The 26,510-nt window shown below is 41.6% G+C and overlaps 1 protein-coding gene and 1 long non-coding RNA gene across 5 annotated transcripts in view; one reads left to right on the top strand and one right to left on the bottom strand.

The window, feature by feature from the left end:
• Positions 1–26,510, bottom strand: part of LOC133239937 (uncharacterized) — a 53,734-nt gene that overhangs the window by 16,671 nt on the left and 10,553 nt on the right. The gene's annotated exons all lie outside the window — the stretch shown is intronic.
• PRAG1 (PEAK1 related, kinase-activating pseudokinase 1) overlaps positions 12,935–26,510 on the top strand; it is a 71,258-nt gene continuing 57,682 nt past the window's right edge. Inside the window, exons 1-2 of one of the 3 annotated variants that reach the window (XM_061404367.1) lie at positions 12,935–15,737; positions 23,715–24,206. The gene's annotated coding sequence lies outside the window, so the exon portion shown is untranslated. Of the gene's footprint in view, positions 15,738–23,305; positions 24,207–26,510 lie in introns of those variants that run through there. The other 2 variants (XM_061404366.1, XM_061404365.1) reach the window with 2 other exon arrangements.

Below are 26,510 nucleotides of genomic sequence, written 5' to 3'. Positions count from 1 at the left end.
CACAAAACTGCCCTCGCTTCAGACATCCAATGCAGGTTCTGGACCTCCCATACTTCTGACCTCCTGGCTATAAATCAGGGATTCCCATAATCCTCCCCTTGGATTTGCTAATTTGCTAGATCAACTCACAGAACTCTGCTACTGTTAAGTCACTTCAGTCGTGTCCAACTCTGTGCGGCCCCATAGACAGCAGCCCACCAGGCTCCCCTGTCCCTGGGATTCTCCAGGCAAGAACACTGGAGTGGGTTGCCATTTCCTTCTCCAATGCGTGAAAGTGAAAAGTGAAAGTGACGTCGCTCAGTCGTGTCCGACTCTTAGTGACCCCATGGACTGCAGCCTACCAGGCTCCTCCATCCATGGGATTTTCCAGGCAAGAGTACTGGAGTGGGGTGCCATTGCCTTCTCCGCACAGAACTTAGGAAGACAATTTATTTAGTATTACCAGCTTCTTATAAAGGATACATCTCAGGAATAGCCAGTGCAAGGGATTCTCAGGGCAAAGTATGTGGGCATACCACCTCCCAGGACCTCGATGTGTTTGCCAACCAGGAAGCTCTTTAAATTACTTCCAACCACCCCCTGCCATGTTTAGGGCATTTTATGGCAGTTTCATTACGTAGGCATGAGTGAGTAAATCATAGTCATTGGTGATTACCTCAATCTCTACTCCCTCCCCTCCACCTGGCAGTCGGAGGGTGGGGATGAAATTTCCTAGCGTCTAATCATGGACTTTCTGGTGACCAGCCCCCACCCCAGCTCTCTAGAGGACCCCTCCAGTCAACTCATTAGCATACAGAAAGACATTCTTACACTCCAGAGATCCCAAACGTTTAGAAGCTTCTGTGTCAGGAACCAAGGACTAAGAACACATATGATAACAAAAGATGCTTTTATCACCCCTACCCTATTTCTCAGAAAATTACAAGGATTGTGATAATTGAGGACAAACACCAAATATATATTTCTTATTATATAACAATATCATAGCCTCATTTTTTTTTCACCTGTGAAATAGGATTATAATCAATACATCATATGGTAGTTAAGAAGATTTAATCTGTCATTTGTTAGCAAATGCCTGGGACTGAAGGAGTGGTCCCTTGGTGGCAATTATCTTATTTTTTTCTGTTCAATAATGGTACCCATGCCCTTTGTGCCCATCTCTGACTGGAGCAATATGAGGGTGCCAAAAAAAAAAAGCAGATAGGTCAGTCTACCAGGAACCTCAGCAGGGCTGTGTGGGCCCCTTAAGGAGAAAATGCTTCACAAGAATAGAAACTTAGTTTGCAGAGTGGCTGAGCATTTTTTGCTTAAGTGTGTCAAGTAATAAAGTGTCTCGAATGTCAATGATTAGCTTACTTCCATTCAGAGTTTAGAGACCCACTTCATGTATTTGTTTAGAAATCAGGGATGTGATACCAACAAAAAAAGGAAGCTGAACATTGTTTTCCTGTGTGGTGAATCTAGAAAGCTAGTGGGAGCTTCTGTCTGCCCAGTCTTTAAAAATGAGCTGTTGCTTTAAAAAAAAAAAAAAATGAACTGAAAGAAAATAAAAGACACCTACACAGTTACACTGGCAAGAAAGTGTTGTTCCAACGAGATCAAATTTTTTGAAGTTCTTTGTGAATGGCATGGTACTATACAAATGTTTGGCAAGCTTCCACATTTTATTACCTTTGTTATGTTAGTGTGGGTTATAATTGAAGGTTTTAAGATTGTAAAGAGCCTTAAGTCCTCCACTTGCACTGAGGATGCTTGAGAGAGAAGAGTGAACTTGTGTGCATAGGAAAGCACGTATATCCTGACGTATGGGAAGAAGAGACAGCGGGCAGCATGACTCCTACATTGCTCTATTTTTAAATGTCTGTTTTTCAAATTAGCTACTGAATTTGTTTTTGCTGTGCAGTAGCATTCCTTTCATGGTAGAAAATTCATAGACACAAGTTTAGGAGCTGAAGAAAACTGAGTGTGACTTCTGTGTCCCTGGCATTTCCAAGCTGTGACCTTGAACTGAAATTAGGTTATCATCTTTGCTCTCCCAAGATTTTATTGCATGAGCCCCTCCTGGCTTAGTTAATCGGATGTGGCCCTCAATTTTCAACATTCACATACACCTTCACCCCATGCCTCCCAGATAATCTGAGGTTTTTCAAGGTGTCATCACATGTGTTCTCAGGGGCAAGTTTTGGGGTTGGCTTTTATTCTTGCTTTTTTGAACTGCAGCCTTTGTTACTGCTGCTGCTCCTTCTTATATTAGAGTATAGCTCTACTGGGCCAGGCATCTGTTGTCATAAGCATTTTTTTCTCCAGCCTCCAAGAAGGGCCCTGGTTTTCCCTAACCCCCAAAGTACACTGGCATATAGTACATCTGAGATCAGGCTTTTCATAAAACTTTACAGAAGACAGGGTCATAAACTAAGTGAAATTCACTACTGCTTCTAGGGTTGGATACTCAGGATTTCAGGCTCAGATCCAACCTTTGCATCCAGGTCTAGGTTCCATGGGGCTCCCCACACTTCAGAGTCCAAGCCCAACTCAGTTCCCAGAAAAAAAAGTGAAGAATCCTTCCAGTCTGGTTCAAACCCAGACTCCTCCTCCCCTGGGATAAGTGTTAGTCACTCAGTTGAGTCCAGTTCTTTGCGATCCAATGAACTGTAGCCTGCCAGGCTCTTCTGTCCATGGAATTCTCCAGGCAAGAATACTGGGATGGGTAGCCATTCCCTTCTCCAGGGGATTTTCCTGACCCAGGGATTGAATCTGGATCTCCTGAATTACAGGCAGACCCTGCATTACCATCTGAGCCATCAGGGAAGCCCTTTCCCTGGGATAATGATCACTATTTCTTCCCTTTCGGTGAAATCCCACCCTTCTCTTAAGATGATAATAGTTTGACCTTCAGAGCTCAGGCATGGCAATCACGGGAGTCCTGAGAACCCTGCCAAAGCCAGGCACATTTCACCTGCAATCACACTCACGAGGGCAGTGACAACAGTCCAGGCTGCATGACCCAGTCCAGCCATTCCTTTTCTCAGCGGTTCCTGCAGCCTGATGTGAACAGAATTTCAAGTAATCTTGTCATTTCTGAAAAGGCTGGTTCTTCCTCTCAATTATTCAAAAGCAAATGTTTGCATGACGAACTATGCCTACCTCCCACGATCAAAAAAGAACATTCTGGAAAACTTGGGGGAAAATCATTTTCTGTCTCTTCAAACATGCAGTTCTGTTAATACACCTGGTCAACATTGCTAAGCGTCAAAGGACAACTCAACCTGAAGCATCTGATCCTGGGTTCCTTCTCTGGGTTCCAGGTTTCCCTTTGCACAAGGGGTGGCTGTTTGCTCTATAACATTCGGAAAAGTCCCACCCAGCAGCACCCTCTACCACAGGTGGGGGGGCCCCACCCCCAGGGATGCTTGCATCTCTCACTGTGGCAGTATTTTGCACATCAAAAGATACAGTCCAGTATCTTATTACATAAATGTTATGATTTTAAGTATATTTTTCTTAAACTTCTCAACTCATACAACTCCAGAGCATCACTCCCACCCGTCAACCTGTCATGGCAGCAGTAGAAATAAATAGTCCCCACTGGGGACTACCTTATATCACCATGTGGTAGATGATCATCCTGGGAGTTAGGCAAGATGAAGTTGGAAAGATTTACAAAGGACGAATGTCCTTAAGGAAGAAAATTTATTTGTTTATTTGCTAATTCCAGCCAGTACTTTCCCCCACCCACACCCAACAATAACAGCAACAAACAACCATTGCCTTTCCTTCCTTTACTGGCATAATTTTGCACTATATAAAATCACCAGTATGATTTCACTAGCTGTTTAGATAATGTGGTTGGTGCAACAAATAAAGCCCATAAAAAACAACATAGCAGATCACTTGCCAGTGTAGAGCAACTTAATTGTTGTTTTAAGCAAACCCTGATTGACAAAGGGGTTTGTATTTAAGTTGTGATGATGGCATTTGTTCTAGACAAAAGATAGGATTGACTATGGTAGTTATTATTCTCCCCTGCAGTTTACTTTTATTTTACTAAGAGCAAAAGAGCAGTAAGGAAGAAAAAAAAAAAAAACAGTTCTAACCTTATGCAAATGCAGTTCTCCAAATAGACCATGTTTTGCAGATTCTGGAATCATTAAGAGAGATATGGTTACATAAATCTAAAGAATTCCAGGATTTTAGAGATAGGGCCATAAATATCACAAGTCAGTTTCTGTAGTCCGTGCTTCTGAAACTGGGATGCCTATGGCTTAATTAAGTAGGGACATACCAAGACTGTTCCAAGAAAACTACAAGATAAAATCCCACAGAATGACATTGTTATGGGGCCTGACACAAGGTAGGCCATAGTTTATTAGTTTTGCTAGATGTTAAATAATTTAAAACATTATTATTAAAACATGAACCTTGATGTATACGAATTAAAAAAAAAAATCATCTCTGAGATTTCGGATCCCAGGGATGGAATGAGAATGTGGTGAAACAAGTTAACCATATTGTTAATGAATTAAACAACCTATCAAGAGGTTTCCGGGGCTTGGGAAAAATCACTGTTGATCCTGGTAACTCTGGAAATGAGTGGAGTTTGTAAGGCCAAAGATAAAAGAAACTAAACAATATTTATACATATTTTCCCTTGAGAAGCTGTATGTGTAGGTATGAGCAGAGGTGATGGTGCAGATCCATCAGCTGTGAGAAGGAGGAATGGGTTAAAAAAACAAAAAGAAACCATAAGCAAGCTTTGTGCTTGAGTTGATAAAGTTGTTTCCAATGGGGATACAGATGAAAAAAATTTAGATTTGCTATAAGCTAAGCTAAGTCACTTCAGTCGTGTCCGACTCTGTGTGACTCCATAGACGGCAGCCCACCAGGCTCCCTCGTCCCTGGGATTCTCCAGGCAAGAACACTGGAGTGGCTTGCCATTTCCTTCTCCAATGCGTGAAAGTGAAAAGTGAAAGGGAAGTCGCTCAGTCGTGTCCGACTCTTAGCGACGCCATGGACTGCAGCCTACCAGGCTCCTCCGTCCATGGGATTTTCCAGGCAAGAGTCCTGGAGTGGGGTGCCATCGCCTTCTCCGAGATTTGCTATACCTATATGCTAAAATAAATGAATGACCAACAGTGGAAGTCAGATGTCCTACTGTTGGTATGAGAATTTACAGATAAGCCAAAGGGAAAAGGCTATACAATGAACCATGTATTAATGAATCCACATTGGGAAAATGTTTAGCTGAATATCAGTATCCATGCATCTGTATACACTTTGGTTACATATATGAATATTTGTGGACAGGCATAGAAATATAGGCTAATATACACAGGTGAATTTCCTTGCTGTGTCAGGAACTGGAGGCAAGGTACACCAAGCCCACCTAGACCTCAGATCTTGGTTTCTTATAGCACCCTCCAATAAAAGGAACCAGGACAATTTGGAGACATGGCTGATTCTAGAACTGGGGCAGGAAACATCCAAGTTGAGTCTGGAGTATCTTACAGTGCCAGAAAGTTTTTTTCTTTTATGTGACTTGAAAAAAAGAGAAAGAAAACTCCACAATGACAGAAGTACATCAAAGGGATTCAAGAGTCAAATAAAAGAGCTCCTAATAGACAAAACTGGAACAATTTGAGCAAAAAAATAAAGTAGAATTAGATTATTGTTGTTGTTCAATCACTAAGTCGTGTCTGACTCTTTGTGACCCCATGGACTGCAGCATGCCAGGCTCCTCTGACCTCCACTAACTCCTGGAGTTTGCTCAAATTCATTGAATTCACCATTGAATTGGTGATGCTATTTGAAAGTAAAAATAAATATCCACAAGTCTGTGTGTATATAAATAAATGACTGAATAAATAAATAAATGGCGAAGAAGAGACAAAGTGCTTGTGCAGAAAAATTCCAAATAATTTCTGTACTCTGCCCTCCAGGAGGTGAAGGATAACTGTCTACTTCTTTTTTAAAAATTTGTATTGAGTATAGTTCATTTACAACATTGTGTTAGTTTCAGGTGTACAACAAAGTGAGTCAGTTATACATTTATCCATTCTTTTTTAGATTCTTTTCCAAACCTAGATAGCTACATGTAAAAGAATGAAATGAGAACACTCCCTGACACCATACAAAAAATGAACTCGTAATGGATTAAAGACCTAAATCTAAGGTTGAATACTATAAAACTTTTGGAGGAAAACAGGCAGAACACTCTTTGCCATAAATCACAGCAAGATCTTTTTTGATCCTAGAGTAATGAAAATATAAAAACAAAAATAAACAAATGGGACCTAAATAAACTTAAAAGATTTGCACAGCAAAAGAAACCATAAACCAAGCTAAAAGACAACCTTCAGAATGGGAGAAAATACTTGCAAACAAAGCAACTGAAATGGGATTACCCTCCACTTCTTAAGTGTGGGTTGTGTCTAGTGGCTTCCTTCCTCCTATGGAACTAGGAGGAGAGGAGCGACTCTGCCGTGGGGAAAACTGACAGATACCACCTCAGCCATGAGCTCAAGGTCAACACCATCAGTGACAGGTCACATGGGTGGTACATTCTCTAGATATGATGTGATGAGAGGTGCCCTTCATGTGGGGTCTTCCTCCCCAAAACTTATAACCCCAGTCTAATGAGAAAAACATCCCAACTGAGGGGCATTCTACAAAATACCTAACGACTAGTCCGAACAGTTAACCACCTGATGTGAAGAGCCAACTCATGCAACTCATTGGAAAAGACCCTGATGCTGGGAAAGACTGAAGGCAGAAAGAGAAGAGGGCGACAGAGGATGAGATGGTTGGACATCACTGACTCAATGGACATGAGTTTGAGCAAACTCCAAGAAACAGCAAAAGATAGGAAAGCCTGGCATGCTGTAGTCCATGGGGTCCTAAAGGATTGGACATGAAAAATAACAAGTTCTTCAAAACTGTCAACTTCATCAAAGACATGGCAAGTCGGATAACTGTTACAGTCAAGAAGAGCCTAAGAAAATTTGACAGCAAAAAGAAAGGTGGTACCCAGGACAGGATCCTGGAACAGAAAAAGAATATTAGGTTAAAACTAAGGAAATCTGTATAAACTATGGTGTTAGTAAATAAGAATGTGCCAATATTGGTTCATTAATTGTAACAAGTATAACTTACTAATGTAAGATGCTAATAATAGGGGAAATTTGGTACAAAATATATGGGAATTCTTCATACTATTGTGATTTTTCTATAAATCAAAACTGTTCTAAAATAAAAAAGTTTATTTTAAAGAAAATCTGGATAAGTCATGGGTGAAAGTCCAAGAATGATGAATCTTTAGAGAAACAGGTTGAAGGCAGGCTGAGTAAGGACTAAGCCAGAATATTGAGTGTCCTTTGGCCCTTCTCTGCATCAGGGGACTTTGGTGGTGAGGTTTATGGTTTATTGAATACTACCTTAAACTTTGGACTTTACCTAAGATAACTCCAAGCAAACTTCAAGGATTTACAATCTGCTGGTGGTTTAAAAAGTAGAATAAAGAAGAAGACTGGCAGTCCTCCAATGATTAACCAATATATTTACATTATCCAGGTTAAAAAAAAAGACTTTTTATACAAAGAATTAAATCAACCACTTATCAGTAGGACTTACTAAAATATTTTGGTTTAAGATGTACAGACAATAAGTTGAGCTACTTTCTTTTAGCAATATTTTCTTAGGTGCTTTTTAAATTCCTTTGGAAGTTTATAGTGACTGAATATATTTATGCCAAGAATCCACCTAATCTCATTTCAGTACTTTCCCTCTTTCTTTTTACCTTTTACACTTTCCAAAGCTAATATCCAGGTAATTCTTGAGGATGAAAAATCTCATCTGTTCAGTTTATATTTAGGACTTGAAAGCTTTTTAAAATGTATTGCACCTATTTTTCATTTAACAGCCTAGAGTACCTGTTAAATTATAACTTGTATTTGAATCTTAAATTAATCATACTTTATTACTAGTAAAATGATTCATCAAATTAAGTACATGTTCTACTTTGCTCAATATCTTTGTAAACATTATAGATAAACTTTTGCCTCTTCCTCTCTCTCTCCCACCCTCGCTTCCTACATTCCTTCCTTTCTTTCATCCAAAATGCTCATTGAGCATCTACTCTGCCCAGGATTTAGGAAAACAATACAAAGAACAAGGGAGCTCACAGTCCAGTAACAGCAGATGAATGGACATATCGTGAAACCTCCTGATATAAATATTAGACTGCTGCTAAGTCGCTTCAGTCGTGTCCGACTCTGTGCGACCCCATAGAGGGCAGCCCACCAGGCTCCCCGTCCCTGGGATTCTCCAGGCAAGAACACTGGAGTGGATTGTCATTTGCTTCTCCAATGCGTGAAAGTGAAAAGTGAAGGTAAAGTTGCTCAGTCGTGTCCAACCCTTAGTGACCCCATGGACTGCAGCCTACCAGGCTCCTCCATCCATGGGATTTTCCAGGCAAGAGTACTGGAGTGGGGTGCCATTGCCTTCTCCAAAATATTAGACTAGGCATGTGCAAAGGATGCTTGTGATGGGAACACAGAGCAGAAGGCTGTTACTCAGATGGGGGGTGGGGGAAGGCCTCTCTGTGCAAACTCCTCCCTCACCCAGCACTGGGCTATCAGTTTCAGGAAATTGCTTCCTATGTCCTAGTTACTTCTGAAATCTGATCTTCTCAATCAATTGACAAATGCATCAGACATAATCATATCAGCCAGGCCCTTCTTATCAAGTCCCAACTTGCCTTTATAATGTCTCCTAGAAGTAAAAAACAAGGTGTTTGTGATTAAATCCTAGAAGGAGCCATGAAATTATTTCTGTCCTCCAGTCCTCTTCACATTAAATACATAAAATAGAAGGGGTCACTTTAAAAAGTGATCAAATTTGACTGCTTTGTATATTATTTAAATATTTGCATGGAAAGTCAGATTTCTTTAAGGGTTTAGAAAGTTTGTGACTTAATGTTTAAAATATTTCTTTAAAACTTTCTTTTCTGATAACATTGTGGTCTTTTCGTGGTTTCTACACCAAACCAAAGTGATAAATAGCTATCAAGCCATAATCTGATAGTGCTGGTCTCAATGACTGTCTTGGAAAAAGAATGCCCCCATTGTAATGTTGTACAGGGCAAAGTGGAAGCCTGTCAGAAGGGTCTTAGTGTCATAGTTTTGCTCCAAAATGTGCTGGATATCAAGGATCATGTCACATTACTGTGTAAGGCAGTGCCCACATCGCTACATAAAACCATATTATGTAGGCAAGACCCAGACCACCAGCAAATATCAACACTGACATACCAGCTCCATCTTCCACCCATCAAAGTCAGCAGCAGATTTTCTAAAGTTTTTATTCAGGGAGTGCTTTATTAAAAGTCTTACTATTTAATTCAGAAAAGAGATATGTCTACATTTGTGAACATTAGAGGAAAAAATTCAGTAAAGAATTAAACATGTAAATTTCACATGCCCCACTGTTTTATTGAAAGTTTAAATCAGATCCTGCAGACACTTTACTAACACTGAATCTTAACAGAAGATGTTTATAAAACCACTAGACTGACATCTGAGCCCATGACTTCTGTCAAGAAAGAATCTGTTACTTACACAATGCACTTAGCATACTACCTGGCTTGAATAAAACATGGGTGTCATTCGGCATGCATTGTTAGTCAACAATCAGTTCAGTCGCTCAGTTGTGTCCGACTCTTTGTGACCCCATGAATCGCAGACGCCAGGCCTCCCTGTCCATCACCAACTCCCGGAGTTCACCCAAACTCATGTCTATCGAGTCGGTGATGCTATCCAGCCATCTCATCCTCTGTCGTCCCCTTCTCCTCCTGCCCCCAATCCCTCCCAGCATCAGAGTCTTTTCCAATGAGTCAACTCTTCGCATGAGGTGGCCAAAGTACTGGAGTTTCAGCTTTAGCATCAGTTCTTGGTGGCTCAGAGGTTAAAGTGTCTCCCTGCAATGCAGGAGACCTGGGTTCAATCCCTGGGTCGGGAAGATCCCCTGGAGAAGGAAATGGCAACCAACTCCAGGATTCTTGCCCGGAGAATCCCATGGATGGAGGAGCCTAGTGGGCTACAGTCCACAGGGTCGCAAAGAGTCGGACACAACTGAGCGACTTCACTTTCACTTTCCAAAGAACACCCAGGGCTGATCTCCTTTAGAATGGACTGGTTGGATCTCCTTGCAGTCCAAGGGACAGCTCAAAAGCATCAATTCTTCCGCACTCAGCTTTCTTCACAGTCCAACTCTCACATCCATACATGACCACTGGAAAAACCAACCATAGCCTTGACTAGATGGACCTTTGTTGGCAAAGTAATATCTCTGCTTTTGAATGTGCTATCTAGGTTGGTCATAACTTTCCTTCCAAGGAGTAAGCGTGTTTTAATTTCATGGCTGCAATCACCATCTGCAGTGATTTTGGAGCCCCCAAAAATAAAGTCTGACACTGTTTCCATTGTTTCCCCATCTATTTCCCATGAAGTGATGGGACCAGGTGCCATGATCTTTGTTTTCTGAACGTTGAGCTTTAAGCCAACTTTTTAACTCTCCTCTTTCACTTTCATCAAGAGGCTTTGTAGTTTCTCTTCACTTTCTGCCATAAGGGTGGTGTCATCTGCATATCTGAGGTTATTGATATTTCTCCGGGCAATCTTGATTCCAGCTTGTGCTTCTTCCAGCCCAGCGTTTCTCATGATGTACTCTGCATAGAAGTTAAATAAGCAGGGTGACAATATACAGCCTTGACGTACTCCTTTTCTTATTTGGATCCCAGTCTGTTGTTCCATGTCCAGGTCTAACTGTTGCTTCCTGATGGTATTCCCATCTCTTCCAGAATTTTCCACAGTTTATTGTGATCCACACAGTCAAAGGCTTTGGCATAGTCAATAAAGCAGAAATAGATGTTTTTCTGGAACTCTCTTGCTTTTTCCATGATCCAGCGGATGTTGGCAATTTGATCTCTGGTTCCTCTGCCTTTTCTAAAACCAGCTTGAATATCTGGAAGTTCACGGTTCACATATTGCTGAAGTGTGGCTTGGCGAATTTTGAGCATTACTTTACTAGCATGTGAGATGAGTGCAATTGTGTGGTAGTTTGAGCATTCTTTGGCATTGCCTTTCTTTGGGATTGGAATGAAAACCGACCTTTTCCAGTCCTGTGGCCACTGCTGAGTTTTCCAAATTTGCTGGCATATTGAGTGCAGCACTTTCACAGCATCATCTTCCAAGATTTGAAATAGTTCAACTGGAATTCCATCACCTCCACTGGTTTTTTTTGTAGTGATGCTTTCTAAGGCCCACTTGACTTCACATTCCAGGATGTCTGGCTCTAGGTGAGTGATCACACCATCATGATTATCTGGGTCGTGAAGATCTTTTGTGTACAGTTTTTCTGTGCATTCTTGCCACCTCTTCTTGATATCTTCTGCTTCTGTTAGGTCCATACCATTTCTGCCCTTTATCGAGCCCATCTTTGCATGAAATGTCCCCTTGATATCTCTAATTTTCTTGAAGAGATCTCTAGTCTTTCCCATTCTGTTGTTTGCCTCTATTTCTTTGCATTGATCACTAAGGAAGGCTTTCTTATCTCTCCTTGCTATTCTTTGGAACTCTGCATTCAGATGTTTATATCTTTCCTTTTCTCCTTTGCTTTTCACTTCTCTTCTTTTCACAGCTATTTGTAAGGCCTCCCCAGACAGCCATTTTCCTTTTTTGCATTTCTTTTCCATGGGGATGGTCTTAATCCCTGTCTCCTGTACAGTGTCACGAACCTCCGTCCATAGTTCATCAGGCACTCTATCTATCAGATCTTGTCCCTTAAATCTATTTCTCACTGTCACTGTATAATCATATGGGATTTGATTTAGGTCATACCTGAATGGTCTAGTCGTTTCCCCTATTTTCTTCAATTTCAGTCTGAATTTGGCAATAAAGAGTTCATGATCTGAGCCACAGTCGGCTCCTGGTCTTGTTTTTGCTGACTGTATAGAGCTTCTCCATCTTTGGCTGCAAAGAATATAATCAATTTGATTTTGGTGTTGACCATCTGGTGATGTCCATGTCTAGAGTCTTCTCTTGTGTTGTTGGAAGAGGGTGTTTGCTATGACCATAGCCTTCTCTTGGCAAAACTCTATTAGCCTTTGCCCTGCTTCATTCCATATTCCAAGGCCAAATTTGCCTGTTACCCCAGGTGTTTCTTGAGTTCCTACTTTTGCATTCCAGTCCCCTATAATGAAAAGGACATCTTTTTTGGGTGTTAGTTCTAAAAGGTCTTATAGGTCTTTATAGAACCGTTCAACTTCAGCTTCTTCAGCGTTACAATAGTTTCAATAAATAAGGAAAGTCTTTATTACCAAAGATAGTTCTTTGGTTAAACAGCATTATTGGCAGATCAAAAGTGAAAATGAAAGTGAAGTTCCTCAGTCATGTCAGACTCTTTGTGACACCATGGACTATAGCCTATCAGGCTTCTCCATCCATGGGATTTTCCAGGCAAGAGTACTGGAGTGGGCTGACTCCAGCAGATCTTCCTGACCCAGGGATCAAACCCGGGTCTCCTGCATTGCAGGCAGATGCTTTACCCTCTGAGCCACCAGGGAAGCCCCTGGCAGATCAAGCCTCTCATTTAATCCAGATAAAGAGTATTCTGTGGAAAAGCTACAATGGAAGCAAGCCTGCCATGCAAGGTGTGTGGAGGAGTGAACTGGTAGTGGTGCTTCCTAATATGAGACTATTACAGAGGGAGAAACAGACAGAGAGGTTAGGGTTTAACAGAGACCAGAGGTCAGAAGGCACTCACTTCCTCAATTACAGTGTTGATTTCATTCACCTTCCCCCGGAAACATCCAGGGTGGCAGTGAGCAGTAGAGAGAGGCAGGAATTTAAAGGGGAGTGGCGGTGGGGGAGGGCGTGGGGGCGGGGATGGCTGTGTTTCATAGAGCCGATGACCAGTGCCTGCCAGGGACTTCTGACCATTTGCACCCTTTTGCTCAAACTCTTTCCTTCTCCTCCTTGATGTTCTTCTTTACTTTCTTGGAAATAGCCATTGCTCACCTTTTAAGATTCTAATCAGAAATCACATCTGCCAGGAAACACCCCTTATGTCAGGATAACTAGTCTTCCCCATCCCTATCACCCTGTTCTTATCACAACCTGTGGCAGGTACCCTTCTTGGGTAGATGGATACCCCTTGACTCTTTCTTATGATATCATTCTCCAAGCAGTGGAAGATTCTCCCAGTCACTGCTTAGGCATTTGCCCTGGGAAGAAATTTAAAGAGAAGTGAGCATAGTGATAATGAAGGGTGATGGGAAATTGTCTGTGAGGAGGACCTGCAAGGCTGAATGCAACCTATTTTGACATCACCAGTGTGGTCACCATTGCAGTCAGTCTAACATAGCCTAGGATCAAAAGAGGCACAGAATGAAGACAGGGCTACCTCCGTCTCTTGGAAGCAATAGAAAAACTATAACAAAGTAAGTCTCAACAGGAAGAAGATTGGTGTGCCTGAAATACATACATGTGCTTATGTGTATTTGTGACATATGTGGGGATACATGTCTATATCTATAGCTATCCATCATTTAGTAAATGAGTGTACCAGCCACCCTAGACACATATCCTTTTGCTCTTAAGAGAAATGTTCTTGGCGTGCCTTGACTGACACTCATTCAGATGAGATAATCCCAACAGAATTCCTTACCTTGTCACTCCCAAACCCAGCTAATGTTCCACGTTTTAAAGTAATTATTTCTGTCCTTTTCTCTAAGGTGGTTAGGCCAAATTACTAATTCCCAAACTAATCAAAAATGAAATCTTTGAGAAGTCTGCTACTCATGATATTGGCACTTTTAACAGATTCAGAAGGAGCCTACTCAAGAAAACATAAGGATGACTAATTTCTGCTCAAACATGATAAACTGCACGGCACAGACTTAACAAGATTGTCTGAATCAAACATAAAAAGACCAGCTTCAAGATTTGCAAGAATGTGTTCCTAATTTAAAAAGAACATCATCTAGTCAAATTACTTGTGAAGTATTTCTGTCAGATTTTCCCATATCGTACTTCAGAGGTCAGTACACTTTTTCAAGAATGGGCAGGATAGTAAACATTTTCAGCTTTGCAGGCCACACAGTGTCTTATTCAACTCTGCCACTGGAGTAGGGGAGCAGATCTAGAAAACAGGTGCCAGTAGAACTCAGATATTAATTGAAATGATAATCGCAGCTGAGTTTCCAGAGCCCTGACTCCTTCATACTCAGAGCTATGGTAGGTAGAATTGCTCCCCAGATAAGGAGACTGAGCAAACAGCTAATGATTGCGTGTTCAGTTGCTTTAGTCCTGTCTGACTCGTTGTGACCCTCTGGACTGTAGCCCGCCAGGCTCCTCTGTCCATGCAGATTCTCCAGGCAAGAATAGTGGAGTGGGTTGCCATACCCTCCCCCAGGGGATCTTCCCAACCTAGGGATTGAACTCAGGTCTCTTATATTTCTTACACTGGCATGTGGGTTCTTTACCACTAGCACCACTGAGAAGCCCAGTTAATGAATGGCAGAGCCTTGATTTGAAGTTGGTTAATTGGCTCCAGGGCCTCTACCATTAACCCACTGGACTCTCCTGTCTCCATCCAGATGACTCTTCTCATTCTGCCACTGACTTACACAAATCTGTAAAGGTTCTTTGGAGAAATAGAATCAAGAGGATGTGTGAATGTATCTATACATCTACATTTATTTTTAAAAATTGGTTCATGTAATCATGGACATTTGATAAATCCCAAGTTGGCAGGGTAGGCTGACAGTCTGGAGACCCAACAAAGAATTGCAATTCAAGTCCCAAGGCAGTGGACTGGCAGAATTCCCTCTTGCTCCAGAGGTCAAATATTTGTTCTATTCAGCTCTTCAACTGACTAGATGAGGCCCACTCCTATTATGGAAATTTACCAATTTAAATGTTTATCTCCTCCAAAAAACACTTTCACCAGAAACGTCCAGAATAACGTTGAACCAAATATCCAGGTGCCCATGGCCCAGCCAAGTTGACACATGAAATTCACCATTGCCCAGTGGTTCTCTGCAAAAACCCATTCGGGTTCCTGCCTTGTTTCCCTGATCCTGACAGTCAGGTAGTGTCAAGTGAGTTGATTTTGGAAACACCTTTTGAAATTCTAACATCAAATGTGCTATATAATTACCCAAGGTTTCTACTTCCTTCTTCTCACCCCTTACTCCCTTTTCCTTCCTTATCTCCTCCTCCCCCCATCTCCTTTTTGTCTGGGAAAAGAAGGTGAGACAGAAAAAGACGTTTTTAACAGTCAGAGTTTTGCAATGTGATACCATGGCGTGTTGCAACACTGTGATGCCTGAGGCAAATGAATCTAAAAGACAAATTTCATTTTAAGTGAATACACTGTATAATAAATCAGCACTCACCTATCTTAGACCCTTGATGTCTTTATATGTACTTTTTCTTCTTACTCCTCAGATAAGTAATTTTCAAAATGGAACAGAGTTTGAAGAATTGAAGTTCAGCTCCTAATTTCCCACGGGTAATGTTGAAAACCTATTCACATATGATTATTTACATCATAGCCTTATTGCAAAAGGGAAATGACTGGATCTCAGGCAGCTACAGCCACGACCTTCTGAGTCCCTTCATTCTGAGAGCAGGATACTTGCCTGTTCAGATACACAGAAGTGGTGTTTTCTCCACATGGTAAGTCAAAGGCCTAGAATGACAAGTACAGGAAAAAGGCTACCTTTTGGAGTATCTATGCTAAGTTGCGGAGAAGGCAATGGCACCCCACTCCAGTACTCTTGCCTGGAAAATCCCATGGATGGAGGAGCCTGGAAGGCTGCAGTCCATGGGGTCACTGAGGGTCGGACACAACTGAGCAATTTCCCTTTCACTTTTCACGTTCATGCATTGGAGAAGGAAATGGCAACCCACTCCAGTGTTCTTGCCTGGAGAATCCCAGGGACGGGGGAGCCTGGTGGGCTCCCGTCTATAGGGTCGCACAGAGTCAGACATGACTGAAGTGACTTAGCAGCAGTACCAGCATGCTAAGTTGCCATGAGCAGCCTGCCCTAGTTACCATTATATTTCAGAATGAATGCTTCAGTTGAAATGGCAAAAGATAATCCCTTAATATCAAATCAAATTAAAAATACAGAGGACTTCCCTGGTGGTCTGGTGGTTTCAACTCAGGAGTTCCAATGCAGGGGGTGAGGGTTTGATTCTTATTCAGAACCCACATGCCATATGGCATGGCTAAAAATCAATCAATAAATAAATAGCTTGGATAACTAAATACCGGAGATGATTAAAGGTTAAAAAAAAAAACTTTCAAAGTGAATTTTTTTTCAAAATCACCAAAACTCAGAAAGAAATGAAATCTCCATCAATTGATGAGTGGGTCATCAAATGTGGTATATCCATATAATGGAATACTATTCAGCAATAAAAAAGAACATATCACTATATGGAGCAACATGGATGAATATCAAAAGCATTATGCTAGATGAAAGAAGCCAGATTCAAAATGTGACATCTTTTATGGTGGTGGTGGTTTAGTTGTTAAGTTGTGTCTAACTCTTGTGACCCCGTGGACTGTAGCCCACCAGGCTCCTCTGTCCATGAGATTCTCCAGGCAAGAATACTGGAGTGGGTTGCCATTTCCTTCTCCAGGGGATCTTCCTGACACAGGAATCAAACCCAGGTCTCCTGTATTGCAGGCAGATTCTTTACCAACTGAGCTATGAGGGAAGCCCCGCTTTATAAGTTTAAAATAATTTTCTGGAAAAGGCAACATGATAGGGACAGAAATTAGACCAGTGATTGCCAGGGGATAGAGATGACAGATGTCAAAAAAGATGTCCTTTTCATTATAGGGGACTGGAATGCAAAAGTAGGAAGTCAAGAAACACCTGGGGTAACAGGGAAATTTGGCCTTGGAATATGGAATGAAGCAGGGCAAAGGCTAATAGAGTTTTGCCAAGAGAAAGCACTGGTCATAGCAAACACCCTCTTCCAATAGCACAAGAGAAGACTCCAGACATGGACATCACCAGATGGTCAACACCAAAATCAGATTGATTATATTCTTTGCAGCCAAAGATGGAGAAGCTCTATACAGTCAGCAAAAACAATACCGGGAGCTGACTGTGGCTCAGATCATGAACTCCTTATTGCCAAATTCAGACTGAATTTGAAGAAAGTAGGGAAAACCACTAGACCATTCAGGTATGACCTAAATCAAATCCCTTATGATTATGCAGTATAAGTGAGAAATAGATTTAAGGGACAAGATCTGATAGATAGAGTGCCTGATGAACTATGGACGGAGGTTCGTGACACTGTACAGGAGACAGGGATCAAGACCATCCCCATGCAAAAGAAATGCAGAAAAGGAAAATGGCTGTCTGGGGAGGCCTTACAAATAGCTGTGAAAAGAAGAGAAGTGAAAAGCAAAGGAGAAAAGAAAAGATATTAACATCTGAATGCAGAGTTCCAAAGAATAGCAAGGAGAGATAAGAAAGCCTTCCTTAGTGATCAATGCAAAGAAATAGAGGCAAACAACAGAATGGGAAAGACTAGAGATCTCTTCAAGAAAATTAGAGATACCAAGGGGACATTTCATGCAAAGATAGGCTCGATAAAGGACAGAAATGGTATGGACCTAACAGAAGCAGAAGATATCAAGAAGAGGTGGCAAGAATACACGGAAGAACTGTACACAAAAGATCTTCACAACCCAGATAATCATGATGGTGTGATCACTCATCTAGAGCCAGACATCCTGGAATGTGAAGTCAAGTGGGCCTTAGAAAGCATCACTACAAACAAAACCAGTGGAGGTGATGGAATTCCAATTGAGCTATTTCAAATCCTGAAAGATGATGCTGTGAAAGTGCTGCACTCAATATGCCAGCAAATTTGGAAAACTCAGCAGTGGCCACAGGACTGGAAAAGGTCGGTTTTCATTCCAATCCCAAAGAAAGGCAATGCCAAAGAACGCTCAAACTACCACACAATTGCCCTCGTCTTACACGCTAGTAAAGTAATGCTCAAAATTCTCCAAGCCACACTTCAGCAATACGTGAACTGTGAACTTCCAGATATTCAAGCTGGTTTTAGAAAAGGCAGAGGAACCAGAGATCAAATTGCCAACATCCGCTGGATCATGGAAAAAGCAAGAGAGTTCCAGAAAAACATCTATTTCTGCTTTATTGACTATGCCAAAGCCTTTGACTGTGTGGATCACAATAAACTGTGGGAAATTCTGGAAGACATGGGAATACCAGACGACCTGACCTGCCTCTTGAGAAACCTATATGCAGATCAGGAAGCAACAGTTAGAACTGGACATGGAACAACAGACTGGTTCCAAATAGGAAAAGGAGTACGTCAAGGCTGTATATTGTCACCCTGCTTATTTAACTTACATGCAGAGTACATCATGAGAAACGCTGGGCTGGTAGAAGCACAAGCTGGAATCAAGATTGCCGGGAGAAATATCAATAACCTCAGATATGCAGATGACACCACCCTTATGGCAGAAAGTGAAGAGGAACTAAAAAGCCTCTTGATGAAAGTTAAAGAGGAGAGTGAAAAAGTTGGCTTAAAGCTTAACATTCAGAAAACGAAGATCATGGCACCTGGTCCCATCACTTCATAGGAAATAGATGGGGAAACAGTGGTAACAGTGCCAGACTTTATTTCTGGGGGCTCCAAAATCACTGCAGATGGTGATTGCAGCCATGAAATGAAAAGACGCTTACTCCTTGGAAGGAAAGTTATGACCAACCTAGATAGCATATTCAAAAGCAGAGACGTTACTTTGCCAACAAAGTCCGTCTAGTCAAGGCTATGGTTTTTCCAGTGGTCATGTATGGCTGTGAGAGTTGGACTGTGAAGAAAGCTGAGCACCAAAGAATTGATGCCTTTGAACTGTGGTGTTGGAGAAGACTCTTGAGAGTCCCTTGGACTGCAAGGAGATCCAAGCAGTCCATTCTAAAGGAGATCAGTCCTGGGTGTTCACTGGAAGGACTGATGCTAAAGCTGAAACTCCAATACTTTGGCCACCTCATGTGAAGAGTTGACTCATTGGAAAAGAGTCTGATATGCTGGGAGGGATCGGGGGCAGGAGGAAAAGGGGACGACAGAGGATGAGATGGCTGGATGGCATCACCAACTCAATGGACATGAGTTTGGGTGAACTCTGGGAGCTGGTGATGGACAGGGAGGCCTGGCGTGCTGCAATTCATGTGATCGCAAAGAGTCAGACATCACTGAGTGACTGAACTGAACTGAACTGAACTGAGAGATGACAGAATGGTCACAAAGGGGCATGAGGGAAATTTTGGGAGTGATAGAACTATTATATCTTGAAATGTTAAGAAAATCCCTCAAAGGAAGAGTATTTACACACAGTACTTACAATACTGTATCATATTTATCGATATTTCTAGGCTACATAGTGCTTCCCTGGTGGCTCAGACAGTAAAGCATCTGCCTGCAATGCAGGAGACCCAGGTTCAATTCCTGGGTCGAGAAGATCCCCTGGAGAAGGAAATGGCAACCTATTCCAGTACTCTTGCCTGGAAAATTTCCATGGACTGAGGAGCCTGGTAGCCTACAGTCCATGAGGGTTGCAAGAGTCAGACATGACTGAGTGACTTCACTTTCTTTTCTTCATTTCACTGGGCTACATGGTTCATCTACAAGTTTTTTCAAATTGTTGCAAATCTCCAAAAATTTTTCCAATATATTTATGGAAAAAAGTTCACATAAAAGTGGACCAGTGCTGTTTAAACCTGTACATTCAAGGGCCAACTGTATATTCCTCACAATGGCTGAAACTTCCCACGTCCACACTGTGCTAGGTGCTTTCCAAGTATTATTTCATTTCCTGTTAAAAACAGCTCTATGAGGAAGGTACCATTAGCACTCTCATTTTTCAGATAAGGCTAGAGACATAATTATTTGGTACTCCAAGTCACTGTCAATTAACATGGAAAAGCAACCAAACATTATTTTTCAAACTTTTGAAGGTTTTAGAATGCCTGAAATCCTGGTGTACTTATAGTCAAAATTCAACCAAGGTTGGCTGAATTCACAAATGCAGGACACATGAATACAGAAGGCTGACAGTACTACTGGGTTTTACATAGAAGACTTGAGCATCTATGGATTTTCGTATCTGTGGGGGTCCTGGAACCAATCCCCCATGAATAGTGAAGGGGGAATGTGCTGAATTATGTCCCAGTTGTGAAGGAGGGAACAAAATTTGTACCGCCTTGTGAAAGACAGTTGTTTTCAAGATGGACCTACTAAAACAAAACCATCCAGATTGATATTGGACAAACCTTCCCCCTTTCCATTCTCCCCCTCCCAAAAGCTTGCATAAAAGCTTTTCATCTGTACAGATGAAACCAAAATCTTACTTGTTTTCTAGGTGCTGTATCTCTTGAAAGGCTTAAGTAAATTGGAAACCATCATAGATTAAAAGAAGGCTGGATTTGCAATTGATTTATGTCTCTCTAGTTTCATGTAATGCAGGCATCTCTTTCATTATAACTCGATTAATCATCTGAACACAAGTCCTTAAATCTGACAAGTGTTAAGAGTGTGCTCACCAGTTACAAAGCAGTTCCTTCCATTTTTAAATGTAGACAGCCTCCGTATAAGTTAACCTCACTAGTCATAGCTTTCATATAAGCAAAGCCCCACTTCCACATCACCTCCCAACTCGTATAGATAAAAATAGAATCCTATTGCTCCCTCTCTGCATCACATCCTCTTTTCTGGGTGATACAGCTTCCAGTCTTTTAAGCTGTTTCTTATCAACAGTGTCCAGGCTCTTGGCTCTGCTAGAATTTAACTCTGCCCAGCATGCCACCACCCAAAGTTGCAATGAGGCTAAGATTGTACTGACTTTTTTTGGTAACACATCACCTTGTTATGTGTTACCATAACACATAACAAGGCTTCCCTTCAGCTTGTAATGATAGAAATTACATAAGGAAAAGATGAGGTCCCTGGCTCAGAAAAGTGGTGATGAGACCTGGGTATGCATGGAGGGTTTGACCAGGGCAGAGAACTCAGACTGCATCAGCACCATGAAGATAAGTCCTGTTGCTTGTGACAGGACAAGCTTGTGAGACTGTATCAGATCAGATCAGATCAGTCTAGTATATAGTATATAGAATCCAGGAGGCCAGTGAGTTAATTCAAAATGAGTAACAACCGCTTCTAGGATCCAGATATGGCTCAGACTCAACACAACTTACTTCCCTTTCACCCAAAAATACCATAATATTTTTAGTCAAACACCTGCATGAAGTCTGTAGATGCTGCAAGTTCTTCATCTGCCAGCATGATAATCCACTGAATCCTCTGAATTCCATTTCCACTTCTCCATATTGAGATAACCAGTGTCCATGGTTATCATAGGTGCCCTTGTGTGTATAGATGTAACAAAAGTGATCCAGGTGGAGAATAAACTAGGTAAGAGGACAGACAGACTAAATTTTTTTTTGACAAACATTGACAGGGAAACCATCAAAGACTCTAAAATATGGTTTATGGTTCTTCTTAGATGCAAAGCTTATTCATACAGGTTAAGAGAGGGTACAGAGCAAGTGTAAATCAGGGTATCTGGGTTTTAATCTCTCACTGTTGAGGCAAGAGCAAGAGAGAAAACTCTAAAATAATTAAGAACAATGAAGGAGCATGAAAGGGGAACAATAGGAATGGTATAGGAGTTGTAAGTAGACTGGATTAAGAGAGAAAGGGCATGGTGGGGGGAGTGGGGGAATGACCTAAAAATTAACTTGGAGAATGAATAGAATGTAGATAGTGGGGATGGGGTGAGAAAGAGCTTTATAGGTAGAACTGATTAGAAAAGAAAATATGGAAGGAAAAATTCATTGGAAGGGTAAACACATTCTGTCAATGATGACAGATTTAAGGGAGTGTGTCTAAGATAAATTTGTGTACTGAATCTTAGGGGGAGATAGAGAGATATTTAAGGAAAACTTCCAAGAGTAGTGAAAGAATATGAATAGCTTCCCTGAAGCCCAAAGGGGACCTAGGGTCACGCTTTGGAGACAGAAAATGATGGCATTTGGAGAAAGTAAAATAAAATTTTACTTCGCAAAGTAGTTGGAAACTGTACAGAATTTGCTAACCTTGAAGGATACAGACTGTGTGTGTGGTGTGTGTGTGTGTGTGTGTGTGTATTCAAAAATGTGAATATAAATGCACAGTCTATACGCACATCATAGGTTATTAAGAGGAACTAGGGATATGTCTGTATTCTGAACAAGGGGTTAGCATCACAAATGGCAATAATGCCTCTTCTTAAAACTGTATCTTTTCTAGGGTAAAGGAGGTTACTCCCCACCAACATAACTGACATGATCCAACGTACCCAGTCTTGAGTCATATCTTAGACTGGGGATTCCATGACACACAGATAACATTTCTGAATAGAACCATATTCTGATAACCTAGTACCTGAAAGACAGTCTCCTCCTCCTTAAAAGGTGTTCAGTTTCCTTTGAAGTAGTTTGTATTCTAGTAAGAACTGACCTTGTTTTCTCTCAACTATTTTATAAATCCACTATACTTTCTGATCTGTACATTTCTAGATATTCCTCCAGCACTTGGAAATACTTATATGATGGAATTTGGGATAAGTGTTGAGAAGATCCTTCTGTTTTAGTGTAACTTTGGTTAAAAATAAGTGCACTATTAACATGCTGTTTTTAGAGACAATTTATTTTTGTATGTAGTATCACATCAGAATATCTCAACTTTAGTTATTAGCTTGCTCTTTCTACACCACAGTGAGCCTGGGAGCTGTTGCTATGTATTACAAACAACAAGTTTCGATGTCATTCCTGAGTCTCTATACCCAGTGGGGGGTGGGGGAGGGAAGATTCAACTTTTTTAAACATTTGTTTTATAAAATGAGGGTTTTTTTTTTTTTTTGGTGAGGAAGAGATAGATAACTCTTATCAACATTTTGTTTAAAAAATATTTAAATTCAGACTTCCCTGACAGTCCAGTGGTTAAGATGCCACGCTTCCACTGCAGGGACATGGGTTCAGCCCCTGGTTGGGAAACTGAGACCCCAAGTGTAGCACAGCACGGCCGAAAAATAAATAATAAACAGAATAGAATAGCTGGCATAGCATTCAAAAAAATATTTAAATTCCATTACAACCGCAAAGCACAATTTTTATCATGACTCCTTTCTTCTAACAGAGAAACAGAAATAAACAACTTGGGGCCCTTGATTTTGTATTTAACGGGCAACGCATCCAAATTTTTTATAAAAGTATAAACGAAAAAGTGTGCGTGTGGGTGACAGGGGAGGGCAGTGAGGCAGACATTGGCCTGAAGAGCAGTGTCTGGTCGCCGTGGCTTCGGGAAAAGGGAAATGCCGAAAAGGTTTTGAGGAGAAGCATATTTGCCTTCTACCAAGACTAGCCAAAAGGAGGTTTGCTGCCAAAAATAAAAGGACAGAGAGGGTGGGGATGGATGTGGGAGGGGTGTTCAGAATGGAGGGGATGCATGCATACCTATGGATGTGTATATAATAACTGGCATAATATTTTAAAAAACACTTAAATTCCATTAGAACCATAAAGCACAACTTTTATCATGATTCCTTTCTTCTAACAGAGAAACAGAAATAAACATAGGACATGTATACCTGTGACCGATTCACACTGATATATGGCAGAAACCATCCCAACATAAAATAATTATCCTCCAATTAAAAAAATAAAAGGACAAGGCATCACCTACACTCAAGACGCTAATATTGGCCAGGTGATTAACTTGCTGTCTGCTCCAGTGCAAAGAAAACTGTTTCTTTGCCATGTGTTATGTTTCCTTTCTGAACCTACAGGCTCAACACAATACGCAGAAGCGGTTAACGAAATGAAACATAGCAGAAACCTCCACCCTGGCTGCTTTTGGCGCTTCGAGGATATTGGAAGTAATGAGTCAGAACCGTGATGAACTATCTCAGGGCTTCGTGCCTCCACGGCTTGCCCCGCATTTGGCACCGATAACCAAGCACTGGCTGGAATAACCATTATGATAATACAGCAGGGACGTCTAGCTTCTCTTCTAGTGAGTGCCCTCACAGAGGGCTGGAATATTCAACTGGTGAGCACTCTGATGTGGATTTTAACGGCTCTTTAAATGATTAAGTTGGACATGCTCCAAAGTAGAAAAGTCACAGATAAAATTTATGATTTTTTTTTCTTTTCTCTTATCCTCTTTTTCTTTTTTCTATCTCTGTGTGTCTTTATTGCTTCTCTCTCTCTTTCCTTCCTTCCATCCTTATTTACCTTACCTTTCCTTCTTTGCTTTCTTTTCCTTTTTATTATTAAAGAGACACTGTGAAGATCATTCATAATAGTGAAATTAAGATACAGAAGGGACGTCAGCAATTATTTCTTCAAATCCTTCCATTTGTGGTATAGGCAAGAGACCTGGAATAAAAAGGTCTGGATTTTAGTCTAAGTCTTCGTGGCTCAGAGAGTAAAGAATCTTCCTGCAGTGTGGGAGACCAGGGTTCTATCCCTGGGTTGGGAAGATCTGGAGAAGGGAATGGCTATCCACTCCAGTACTCTTGCCTGGAAAACCACGGGACAGAGGAGCCTGATGGGCTCCAGTCCACGGGGTTGCATAGAGCTGGACATGACTGAGCAACTTTCACTTCACTTTACCACCTACCAGGTGTTATTTCCTGGGTAAATACACAACCTTCTTGAAGTTCAGTTTTCTCATCTGTAAACTAGGACTGCTAGCTGGGGCCAAGACGGAGCTCCACTGCCCCTCAGTCTGCGGCTCTTTGTGTTAACTCCATGATCGCCTTGGATCCTTCCTATTTGCCTCCATAATCCCCACCCACGTGGCTTCCTCACAGACCCCTAAACCATCTCTCCCTTGCATTGTCTGTGTCCCCTCCATACCCATCCCTGAGACACCAGAGGATGGCAACTGATGCCAGAAAAGGCACTGGAGGAACTTACTCTGCTAAGTTCACACCAGCACATCTCCTGCTCTTCCAAGAGTATGAAATTAAACCACAACAGAACAGACATCCTTTCCCACATCCTGCTTCTGTCTCATGTCCCACCTCCCACATCCACATTTATCTTTGCAAACTCAGCAACGTTGTCAATTCAAAAGGAAGACTTGTTTTACTTCCTAGATGATAGCATTTTCTGCACTGGGAACTTACAAAGCATGGTCCCTTTGGAGTACCTGTCACAATATAAGTACATGATCCTGTTTCGCTCTGTCATCACCTCCCCTCCTCCCCTCCATTTATACTGTCTGATTCAGAAAGTCAGGAAGCAGGTCTGTTTGGCTCAGTGCTACATCATCAAGGGCTTGCTTAGAGTTTAGCATAGGGGGTGCCCTCAAACAAAGTGCCAAATGGATAAATGAATGGATGTAGCTTCTGATGGACTTCCCAGGTGGCGCTAGTGGTAAAGAACCTGCCTGCCAATGTCGGAGACATAAGAGACGCAGGTCCGATCCCTGGGTTGGGAAGATCCTCTGGAGAAGGGCATGGCAACCCACTCCAGTATCCTTGCCTGGAGAAACCCATGGACAGAGGAGCCTGGTGGGCTATGGTCCATAGGGTTGCAAAGAGTTGGATACAACTGAAGTGACTTCACACACACACACGTACATGCTCTAATATTACCCATCAGTTACTGAGAGTGTATGCCAGGTGCTATAGGTTGATTGTTTGGGTCCCCCCAAAATTCATGTATTAAAACCTAACCCACAAAGTGATAGTACTAGGAGATGGGGGCTTTGAGGGGATGATGAGGTCATGAAAGTGGAGCCCTCATGAGCAGGAATTATTGCCTTTATAAACAGAACCCCGGAGAGCTCCTTTACCCCTTCCACCATGTGAGGCTACAGCAAAGAGACAGCCGTCTATGACCCAGGAAGTGGGCTCTCACCAGACCATGGATCTGCTGGTTTCTTGCTCATGGATTTCCCAGTCTTCAGAACAGTGAGAAATATTTACAAGTCACTGGTCTATGGTACTTTGTGATAGCAACCTGAATGGACTGAGACACCAGGTTCTCAACTAGGCATTTCACATAACTTAGCTTATTTAATTTTCAAAACAACCTTTTGGGGAAGATATCACTAATTGTGTTTTACAGACAAGGAAATTGAAGCCAAGAAGGGACATCTAACTCAGCTTCCACAGTCAGGGAAGGTTTTCCAAAAGTGACGATGATGACACCTCACTTAATTCCTTCCAGGTCCTGCTAAAATCAGTTTTAAGTGGATGACCTTATTGGGTGACTGAGCATTTTAATAGGGAGAGACAGATAGATAGATTGACAGATGAGTGATATCCTACATATATGATCACACTATTGGTATTTATCAAGGCTTGATTAGCTATGAAGAATGTCAACAAATATGAGAAAT

This window comes from Bos javanicus, chromosome 27 (genome assembly GCF_032452875.1).
Source record: "Bos javanicus breed banteng chromosome 27, ARS-OSU_banteng_1.0, whole genome shotgun sequence".
In the NCBI taxonomy this organism is placed as follows: Eukaryota; Metazoa; Chordata; class Mammalia; order Artiodactyla; family Bovidae; genus Bos; species Bos javanicus.
The sequence above is the reverse complement of the archived record's forward strand: the minus strand, read 5'-3'. Positions and strand labels throughout refer to the sequence as shown.